Here is a 10,543-nt window from a genome sequence, read left to right on the forward strand (position 1 = left end):
TGGGTGCTCGCGACACGTGACGGGAAGAAGGTCTACATTCCAAGACCTGGTGCTTGAACCAGGTGGAGAAGTCAAGTTTGGAGGAGATCAGAAGGGCAAAATCATTGGCTCTGGAACCATAAGTTTTGGTAACTCTCCTTCCATAACTAATGTACTTCTTGTAGAAGGATTAACGCATAACTTATTGTCCATAAGTCAATTAAGTGACAATGGTTATGATATAATCTTCAATCAAAAGTCTTGCAAGGCTGTAAGTCAGAAGGATGGCTCAATCCTATTTACAGGCAAGAGAAAGAACAACATTTATAAGATTGATCTTTCAGATCTTGAGAAGCAGAAGGTTACTTGCCTTATGTCTGTTTCTGAAGAGCAATGGGTCTGGCACAGAAGATTAGGTCATGCTAGTTTGAGAAAGATTTCACAGATTAACAAACTAAATCTGGTCAGAGGACTCCCAAATCTGAAATACAAATCAGATGCTCTTTGTGAAGCATGTCAGAAGGGTAAGTTCTCCAGACCTGCATTCAAGTCTAAGAATGTTGTTTCTTCCTCAAGACCGTTAGAACTCTTGCACATTGATCTGTTTGGCCCAGTCAAAGCAGCATCTGTCAGAGGGAAGAAATATGGATTAGTCATCGTAGATGATTATAGCCGCTGGACATTGTTGCACCCCAAAATTTGCCTATATATTTATTGCTAACTGGCTTAGGCTTTTGCATTCATACACATCTCTTCCATTAGGTCATATAACACATCATGCATCATTAATCAATAAATTCGGCATGGGATCGAGGATCTTTAGAGGTCAGGGTTTCATTGGTGCTTTGAGACGTCTTATTTTCACATTCAAGGTGCTTACCTCAATCAAGTTAAAGCTAAGGTTTCTTATGGATGAGAGTTGCTAAATTCTGCAAGCTTGATTCAATTGGTTCTCCTTTTGAGCAAGACCCACAAGATTAGGGTTTATTTCCCTTTGCTTGAGCTACTACTGGGATTATCAGATGATTTCCAGGCAATGGGCTCCCCCTTTGTTACGTGGTGATTAACAGGCTTTCATGAATTAGGATCTCATTTAAGGACTTGGAATTTAAGGACTAAGATCACATTGAGTTAATTAACACTGGATCATTCTTGAATGTGAGCCTTTGATGAGCTCTTTTGAATTTAGAATAGAGGGAGATTTGGAGTTTTCAGTACCATTCCAAGCATGGAGAATCCTTAAGCAAAGAGGTTGACCTTTTTTTCAATGACGATAATCACACAAGGGTATAAAGGGTGGAATAAATTAAAGAGAAGGTCACGTGAAAATTCAAAGTGGAATGCAAAGTTGGAAAAAAGGAGATTCAAACTTTATTTGAAAATGTTTTGCCCATTACAATTTACATCCTCGTTCAAAATTCGAGCTCAACATCATTCAATTTGGTCTCAAATTAGGCTTATCATTCAAAGTCCTTTACAAAATTACAAATTACACAAAGAGAAATGCAACAGAAAACTAAAGGAGAAGTCATGAAAAAGATCTTAAGCATATGCTTGAACATTTCCATATTGCTAATACTTCTTCAAGCTTCCATGGCCCATACCCTCATGTCTTTGTGTGGTTTCGATCCGTGTAAGCACAAGAGACAACCTACTGCGAATTCCAGCCCTGCATCCATAACCTTGCTCAGCCCTGCAGATTTTTCACAAAATAAACTTGATCATCTCCATATCTAACCACTTGTTCAAACAGTCAGCTACCAAAACAGACACAGTCCATATACATTCAGCAATCAATGACAGACAATCCAATCTTTAGTTCTAATTCTGCTCAGCCATGTATCAGCTCAAAAAGAAAAAAGTGTGACCAAGAAAACCTGTACAAGCCCTGCAATTCAAACCACACAAAATCATGCCCAGTTTTAGCTTTGACAGAATTAACCTTCAGCTTTTGAGTTCAATAATTCTAACAGGTTTTAGCCAAATAACTACCCTAATTGCATACTAACTAACCTCCTAACTATTTTCTAACAGTCTTAATCTCCACCCAACATGTAACAAACTTTCAAACCAATAACAGAATCTCTAACTGTCATAACAAATTTCTCACTGAACCTATAACTTCCTAACCATTTCTAACAAACTTTTAACAGAAAAAATCAGTTACACTAACAGCATCTATAACAGAATCAACAGAGAGATCAGAGTGTAAACTAACTGGGTTTTAACTGAAAAATCAGAGAGGACTAACCTTGGGTACTCCTATAAATCCAAGCCTTCATTCATTCAGCTCCCTTCACATTCTTCCTCTCCACCATTTTCACCAATCCCACGATTCTTCATTCATCTTCACCTTTCTCCATCTTCTTCCAATTCCACCTTCAATCTTCAAGTTCCTTCATCATCTTCAATTCAAACTTCTCCATCATTCATTCTTCAATCCTCTCACTATCTGAATTCAGAACCATCATACACTTCTTCAATCCAAAATCCAACAATCAGCATAAGGAAAATTCGGAAAAAAAGAGAAGAGAGAAAATCTGTAACAGAAACGCAACAAACCTTTTTTCACGATTCAAACTCTTCATCGACTTTCAACGCAATCTCCAACCGAAACTCCATCAATCTTCAACGAGCTCCAAGACGCTCTGTATCATCTTCATCACGCTGCACAATTACAACAACATTCATCATCATCAGTCGATAATCCGCAACAACAAGTCGCGACAGAAATCCAAGAAGGAGTGTTCGTGTGTGTTCGTAAGAGTGAAGATAGATTCAAGGCAGGAGAGAGCAGAGAGAGGACGTTGTTCTAACTTTTATTGGTCACAGCGGCGAAGGAAGGATCCCACCGGAGCCGTTGCACCGCTGTTACTGGTGGAAAGAGGGAGAGCTTCACGGCGCCACTTGTCTATTCGTGAAGGAAAGAGACGAGCGGACAGAGGGAGATGAGGGACGAAGTAGTTCCGTTCTCACGGCGGTGATCCGAGATCTTGATCGGAGAAGAACAGATTTTCGCCGCGGCTGAGTTTGAAAGGGGAAGGATAATCTGATGCGTCGCAGTGTACAACCCTAATCCCTCTTTCTATTTTATTTTTTTATTATTTATCTAATTAATCTTGTTAATGGAAAAACAATTAAAATCTGAAATGGATCAATGCTGGGCCAGACGAATTGCGTTATACACCCCTTAGGCCCACGCACCACCACCATTTGTTCCAAAAAATCAATAAAAAAAACATTGCTGTTGGGCTATTCCCTATTGGGCCCTGCGTCCAGATTTCTAGTCACACCTCTAATTCAATATGCACCCCCTTATCACTTGTTTCGATATTTGTTAGAATTTAGTTTTTGACATAGTTTTCTTTTCTTTTCTTAGGATAAAAAGTCATTAAAATTTTGTTATATTTTTAGGTAATAGTTGACAAAAAATGCAATAAAAAATATTAGCTTCTCAATCAGGTTTTAGGCTAGTTTAATTTTGACTTTTAATTGATTGCTCCTTCATAAAAACTCATAAAAATAGTGGTATTTTAGGTTAATCTTTGAATTGCCTCTTTTATTCTTTTATGCCATTTCCATGTTAAGCTTTGTACGTTTTTAGTATGATTTTGTTGCGTGACTTGGGTCATATTTTCGGCCCATTTTGTTTATACCATTTCAATGCTCCTTTTAGATTTAGTCACCATGTTAACTTCAGAATTAGACTTGGAGATTAGAATGACAATTAGATTAGAAAATATGTTAGTTCCCTTTCTCATTTCTTTTCTTTTTCAACCTTAAAAAACTTAATAAATACTGATAAGGATCATACCGTTATTTTTTCCTTTTTCGTAGTAGGAAAGAAATGATTGGGGCGTAGGCCCCGATGTATGTTCTTTCCTACTTAGCGGAAGAGAAATGATTGAGGCGTAGGCCTCGGTGTATTTCTTAACCGCTATTTAGAGAAACGATTGTGGTGTAGACCTCGATGTGCATTCTCTAAATATTCAAAAAAAAAACTCTTTTTGGTATGATCTAAGTCACAAATAAATTCCCTTAAAAAACACCAACCAAAAACATTCAAAATGCTTAATAAAAGGCTCAGACTTAAAACAAAGTAAGGAAGTGATGCGAAGCCTTGTAGTGGGTTTTGTCATCATGGAATTACAATAAAAGACACAAATCCAAGTTCATTTTCTTTTGCCTTGTTAGGCACCTAAGAACAAGTTAAGTCCTTTCCAAAAATAGGCGTATAAGTCTCCAAAGGTCGAGCATCGTGGATTGTGACCTTAACCGCTGTTCAACTAAAAAACACAAAACAAATGGAAACTATGGAGCCGAACTACGGTCGCTCTGATTCCTTGTAAGGGATACGTAGGCATTGGGTCGCGGGGCCTAAGCGAGCACACTTGTAAATAATTCCTTCTTTTCCCCGTATCTCTTTTGCATGCATTTGCATTTAGGTTTAGACATTAGACACCCTTTAGATAGAAACAAACATAGGTGGATACCATCGAGTACGATGGGCGTGAGGGGTGCTAGCACCTTCCCCTCGCGTAACCGACTCCCGTGCCCTGTTCTCTGGTCGAAAGACCTTGTTCTTATTCGAGTTAGGTTTTCTGGTATTCCTTTCCCGCGATGGGATAAATATATTGGTGGCGACTCTGATTCCATTTTTCGCGGTAGCGACAGACATGGGTAAAGTTCTTGAAACACAAGGATGAGTCTCATTCAGTGTTCTTTGAATTCTGCACTCAGATCCAATCTGAGAAGGAGTGCAAGATCATAAAGGTCAGAAGTGATCATGGTGGCGAATTTGAGAACAGATTCTTTGAGGAGTTCTTCAAAGAAAATGGTATTGCCCATGATTTCTCTTGCCCTAGAACTCCACAACAAAATGGAGTTGTAGAGCGAAAGAATAGGACTCTACAAGAAATGGCCAAAACCATGATCAATGAAACCAATATGGCTAAGCATTTCTGGGCAGAAGCAAAAAACACTGCGTGTTATATTCAGAATAGAATCTCTATCAGACCTATTCTAAATAAGACTCCTTATGAATTGTGGAAGAACAGAAAGCCCAACATTTCGTATTTCCATCCTTTTGGATGTGTATGTTTTATTCTGAATACTAAAGATCATCTTGGTAAGTTTGATTCTAAAGCACAAAAGTGTTTCCTTCTTGGATATTCTGAACGCTCTAAAGGCTACAGAGTATACAATACTGAAACATTGATTGTAGAAGAATCAATCAATATCAGGTTTGATGATAAGCTTGGTCTTGAAAAACCAAAGCAGTTTGAGAATTTTGCAGATTTTGATATTGATATATCAGAAGCAGTAGAACCAAGAAGCAAAGCTGCAGAAGCTGGCAGTCTCAGAAGCAATGGATCAGAAGATCAAGTTGCTGCATCCTTAGAGAATCTCAGGATTTTTGAAGAGCCAACCGTCAGAAGATCACCTAGACTTGCATCAGCTCATTCAGAAGATGTGATCCTTGGGAAGAAAGATGATCCCATCAGAACAAGGGCATTCCTTAAGAACAATGCTGAATGTCAATTAGGTTTTGTTTCTTTGATCGAGCCAACTTTTGTTGATCAAGCTCTAGAAGATCCAGACTGGATAATTGCCATGCAAGAGGAACTCAATCAGTTTACAAGGAATGATGTATGGGACTTGGTTCCTAGACCAAAAGGATTTAACATCATCGGCACTAAGTGGGTATTCAGAAACAAGCTAAGCGAGAAGGGAGAAGTGGTAAGAAACAAAGCCAGACTGGTTGCTCAAGGTTATAGTCAGCAAGAAGGGATTGACTACACAGAAACCTTTGCACCAGTGGCCAGGTTAGAATCTATTCGTCTATTAATTTCTTTTGCCACTCAACATAAAATCACTCTTTATCAGATGGATGTCAAGAGTGCCTTCTTAAATGGTTATATAGATGAAGAAGTTTATGTCCATCAACCTCCTGGTTTTGAAGACTCCAAGTCTCCAAATCATGTTTTTAAATTAAAGAAATCATTATACGGATTGAAGCAAGCTCCTAGAGCTTGGTATGAACATTTAAGTTCTTTCCTTCTGGAAAATGGTTTCACTAGAGGAAAAGTGGACACTACTCTCTTTTGTAAAACCTTTAAAAAGGATATTTTAATATGTCAAATATATGTTGATGATATCATCTTTGGAACATCTAATGCTACACTTGGAAAGGAGTTTGCTGAGTCTATGCAGGCTGAATTTGAAATGAGCATGATGGGAGAACTCAAGTATTTCCTAGGGATTCAAATCAACCAAACTTCTGATGGAACCTATGTTCATCAAACGAAGTATGTGAAAGAACTTCTGAAGAAGTTTAATCTTTCTGAAAGTAAAGAAGCCAAAACTCCTATGCATCCAACATGTGTCCTAGGTAAGGACGAGGTAAGCAAGAAGGTAGATCAGAAGTTGTACAGAGATCCAAAGAATACAACTTAGTAGGATTATGTGATGCTGACTATGCTGGAGATAGAATTGAAAGAAAGAGTACTTCTGGAAGTTGTCAATTTCTTGGAAGTCATCTGATCTCATGGTACAGCAAGAAGCAAGCTACAATTGCCCTCTCAACAACAGAAGCAGAATATGTTGCTGCTGCTGGATGTAGCATACAAATGCTCTGGATGAGAAGTCAGCTAGAAGATTATCAGATATATGAGAGTAACATTCCTATTTTCTGTGATAATACTTCTGCTATATGTTTATCTAAGAATCCTATCTTACATTCAAAAGCTAAACATATTGAGATTAAACATCATTTCATAAGGGACTATGTTCAGAAGGGTGTTATATCTTTAAACTTTGTGGATACAGACCATCAATGGGCTGATATCTTTACAAAACCCCTTGCTGAAGATAGGTTTAAGTTCATTCTGAAGAATACCGGTATGGATTTATGCCCAGAATGATAAGATGAGAAGATCTTATGTATGAGTATCTTCTGAAATGTGATTATTTTTTATAAGAAGTTTTGATTGTAATCAATTAGAAGTAGTGATTCTGTTATTACTAACGTTTCATTGTCTAAGTTGATTCAGAATCTCTTTAAAAGTAAAACAGCTGTAACTGGCTATCCAGATGGTAAACACGTGTTCACTATTTCTGGACAAGCGTGCGTGCAGTTGAGGGGACGCTTACTTAGGTAACTGTGCTAATCACTTCTTTTGTCATTATTATCTCTCCTCACGTCATGTAACATTAAATGCTATCCATCATTTCTTTTATTTCTTTTTCTTTTAATACTCTTCAAACGTTTCTTTTCCCTCTTATATTTCTCTCTCTTGCATTCAGTTTCTTTTTCGCTCTCTTTGCATTCATATCATAAACCCTAGCAGTTTTCACTATCTGCAACTTCATCATGAATCCCTCGTCAAGTTCTGCAAATCAAGAAACTGATCGTAAACAAAAGAGAAAGGCAACTGATGAACCAGAAAACAAACCAAAAAGAGTAAGGATCACCTATAACCCTCTCAAGGTGAATCCCTTTGAAGCTAGTTTGATTGGTTCAGAATGAACCCTTTTGAAAGTGCTCCTCACATGGTATTTCCAGAAGTGATTTATCCTGCTGAAGTTGCTGGTCCTACTCCTCCAACAAACCTAGCAGCTATTCTTCAGGCGTTGGAAGTTGGAGCTTCTGAGTTGCCTGAACCAGAATATGCTGAGGCTGCTCCTGAGTCAGACTCAGATGTTGAGATGGAAGGTACAGAAGCTGAAGACCTCCCAGAAGATCGTCTTGCTGAGATTGCTGTCCCTGTTGGCAGAAGTTCTGGTGCTTCTTCTTCTGGTGAACCCTCAGCTCTGATGAAGACCTTGGAAGCTCTGCATCAGAATCAAGATATGCTGGCTTCTCGTTTGGACGCGCAAGAAGCAGCCAATGCAGAGTTTCAAGCTTTCATGGCTAGACAAACTGAGAACACCGCAGGGATTCATGATATGTTAGCTAAGATTATGTCTAAGCTAGGATTGTAGTCCTTAAGTCCTTGTAGTTTTCTTTGTTTGATTACATCTGTTTTCTGCATACATCTTTTGTAATTCTGTTTGCTTAATCAATGAAAAGTTTGATTCTGTTTCTTTCCTTTGTCGTTTTATACATCTGAATCTTTTATATTCTTTTTGATGTTATGACAAAAGGGGGGAGAAAATATATGATAAATGATCTGATTAATATTATCAGTTACCGGGTAAAAAGGCCCCACATTACTAACAGAACTTGCAAAGTTCTATGCTTTAAGTTGTGTTGTTGCAGGAATTGAAGATTCAAGATCAACATAAGAAGCAACAAGATGAATCAAGCTCTTGGATTCTTGAAGCAAGCTGAGTGCTATGAAGCTTCAGAATCAGAAGCAAGAAGGAAGAATGTTCAGATATTCTGATGATAGAATATGCTCTGAAACATTATGTCTATTTGTTCTGATACATTCTATATGGCTCTGATACATATTATGTGTTCTGACACATATTCTATGTTCTGACTCATTCATGCTGACTTTTGTCGTTTAGTTTTGTTCTGTAACATTTCAGGATGTAGAGATGCTCTGATGTTGCTCTGGTACATTCAACAATGTTCTGATACAATCTAGCATGAAGTGATGAAAGAAGAAATTCAAGCTCTGAAGCTGTCCCAATGGAAGCAAGAATCAGAAGCTGTGAATGTTCTGAAGATCAAAGAAATTCAAGTTCTGAAGCTGTCCGATGGAAGCAGAAGTCAGAAGCTGTGAATGTTCTGAAGATCAAAGAAATTCAAGTTCTGAAGCTGTCCGATGGAAGCAGGAATCAGAAGCTGTGAATGATCTGAGGATCTAAAGAAATTCAATGTTCTGAAGCTGTCCTATGGAAGCAGAAATCAGAAGTCATGAATGTTCTGAAGATCAAGCATACGTGAACGTCTCTACTGAAATACTCAGGGAAGTCTTCTATTTATAAAATTCTTCTAGTATTAATTTCAGGGGGAGATTATTCATCTCAGGGGGAGATTGTTAATCTCAGGGGGAGACATATTCACATGCTTATGCTATAGCTGTGTAAATTGTCTTTAGCCGTCTGCTCTTTCTGATCGCAAATTCATATCATTTATATATGTTTTTGTCATCATCAAAAAGGGGGAGATTGTTAGAACAAGATTTGTTCTGATCAATATTCTTAGTTTTGATGATAACAAGGATATGAATTTTGTGTGAGATAATGTGGTACTCTAATACATTGCAATTTCCCTTTCAGGAAATATATAAAGAGTATGCACAAATCAGCGCTCAGAAGCTTTGACTCAGAAGGTTCAGCATGCAACGTCAGAACATGGTCTGGCAAGACATCAGAAGATGGTTAAAGCAGAATCAGAACATGGGTCTATGGAAGCATCAGAAGAACTTGAGTTCAGAAGCAGAAGCACTGAAGTTCTCATGGTATCACGCTCAGAAGCACTTCAAGGTCAGAAGACAAGAAGATTCTATGCACCAAGCTGTTTGACTCTGATGATATTCAAACGTTGTATACACAAACATCAGATCAGAAGAAAGTACAGGTGGCAGGCTACGCTGACTGACAAAAGGAACGTTGGAAGCTATTAAAGGCAACGTCAGTAGACACAGCGTGAACAAGGCTCGAGGTAGTTGACAAAAGCGTGAAACATTAAATGCAATGCTGTACGGAATACGCAAAGCATTAAATGCTCCCAACGGTCATCTTCTCAAGTGCCTATAAATATGAAGTTCTGATGAGAAGCAAGGTTAACCAATTCTGAACGAACTTATTCTGAAAAACTTGCTGAAACGCTGTTCAACTCAAAGCTCAGAAACTTCATCTTCATCAAAGCTCACTACATTGCTGTTGTAATATATTAGTGAGATTAAGCTTAAACGTTAAGAGAAATATCACTGTTGTGATTATAGCTTTTCAGAAGCAATTGTAATACTCTTAGAATTGATTACATTAATTTGTAAGTAACTAGAGTGATCAAGTGTTGATCAGGATACTCTAGGAAGTCTTAGCTTGTGTCTAAGCAGTTGTAATTAGAGTGATCACGTGGTGGTCAGGATACTCTAAGAAAGTCTTAGCTTGTGTCTAAGCATTTGTTCCTAGAGTGATCAGGTTGTGATCAGGATACTCTAGAAGACTTAGTCGTGGGCTAAGTGGAAAACCATTGTAATCTGTTGCGATTAGTGGATTAAATCCTCGGGTGAGGTAAATCACTCCGTGGGGGTGGACTGGAGTAGTTTAGTTAACAACGAACCAGGATAAAAATAACTGTGCAAATTGTTTTTATCGTTCAAGTTTTTAGACTACACTTATTCAAACCCCCCCTTTCTAAGTGTTTTTTTATCCTTCAACTTACACTCTATTAGAGGCCCAGTAGATGATTTACTGTTTATGAAAAACAGTTGAAGAGATTTTTAAATGATACAAAGTTCCGTTGTTTGAGAACCCTGATCATCTGTTTAATTGAAGTTAGGAAACAGTTATGAAGATTGACAAAAGTCAACTTAATTAGGGTAAAGAAGAAGTCTATACCTAATTAAGACCTAAATGATTAGGGTTTTATCACTAAAATATTTAC

The 10,543-nt window shown here is 37.9% G+C and overlaps 1 long non-coding RNA gene across 1 annotated transcript; it reads right to left on the minus strand.

Moving 5' to 3' along the window:
* Positions 1 to 1,327: 1,327 nt before the first annotated feature.
* On the minus strand, positions 1,328 to 3,073 carry LOC131636185 (uncharacterized). Its single transcript, XR_009293976.1, has 4 exons — positions 2,797 to 3,073; positions 2,542 to 2,646; positions 2,231 to 2,456; positions 1,328 to 1,867 (listed from the first exon to the last, which is right to left on the minus strand). It is a non-coding gene; the product is annotated as an uncharacterized LOC131636185 (long non-coding RNA).
* Positions 3,074 to 10,543: the final 7,470 nt, after the last annotated feature.

Source organism: Vicia villosa, unplaced genomic scaffold (assembly GCF_029867415.1).
Source record: "Vicia villosa cultivar HV-30 ecotype Madison, WI unplaced genomic scaffold, Vvil1.0 ctg.001659F_1_1, whole genome shotgun sequence".
Classification (NCBI taxonomy): Eukaryota; Viridiplantae; Streptophyta; class Magnoliopsida; order Fabales; family Fabaceae; genus Vicia; species Vicia villosa.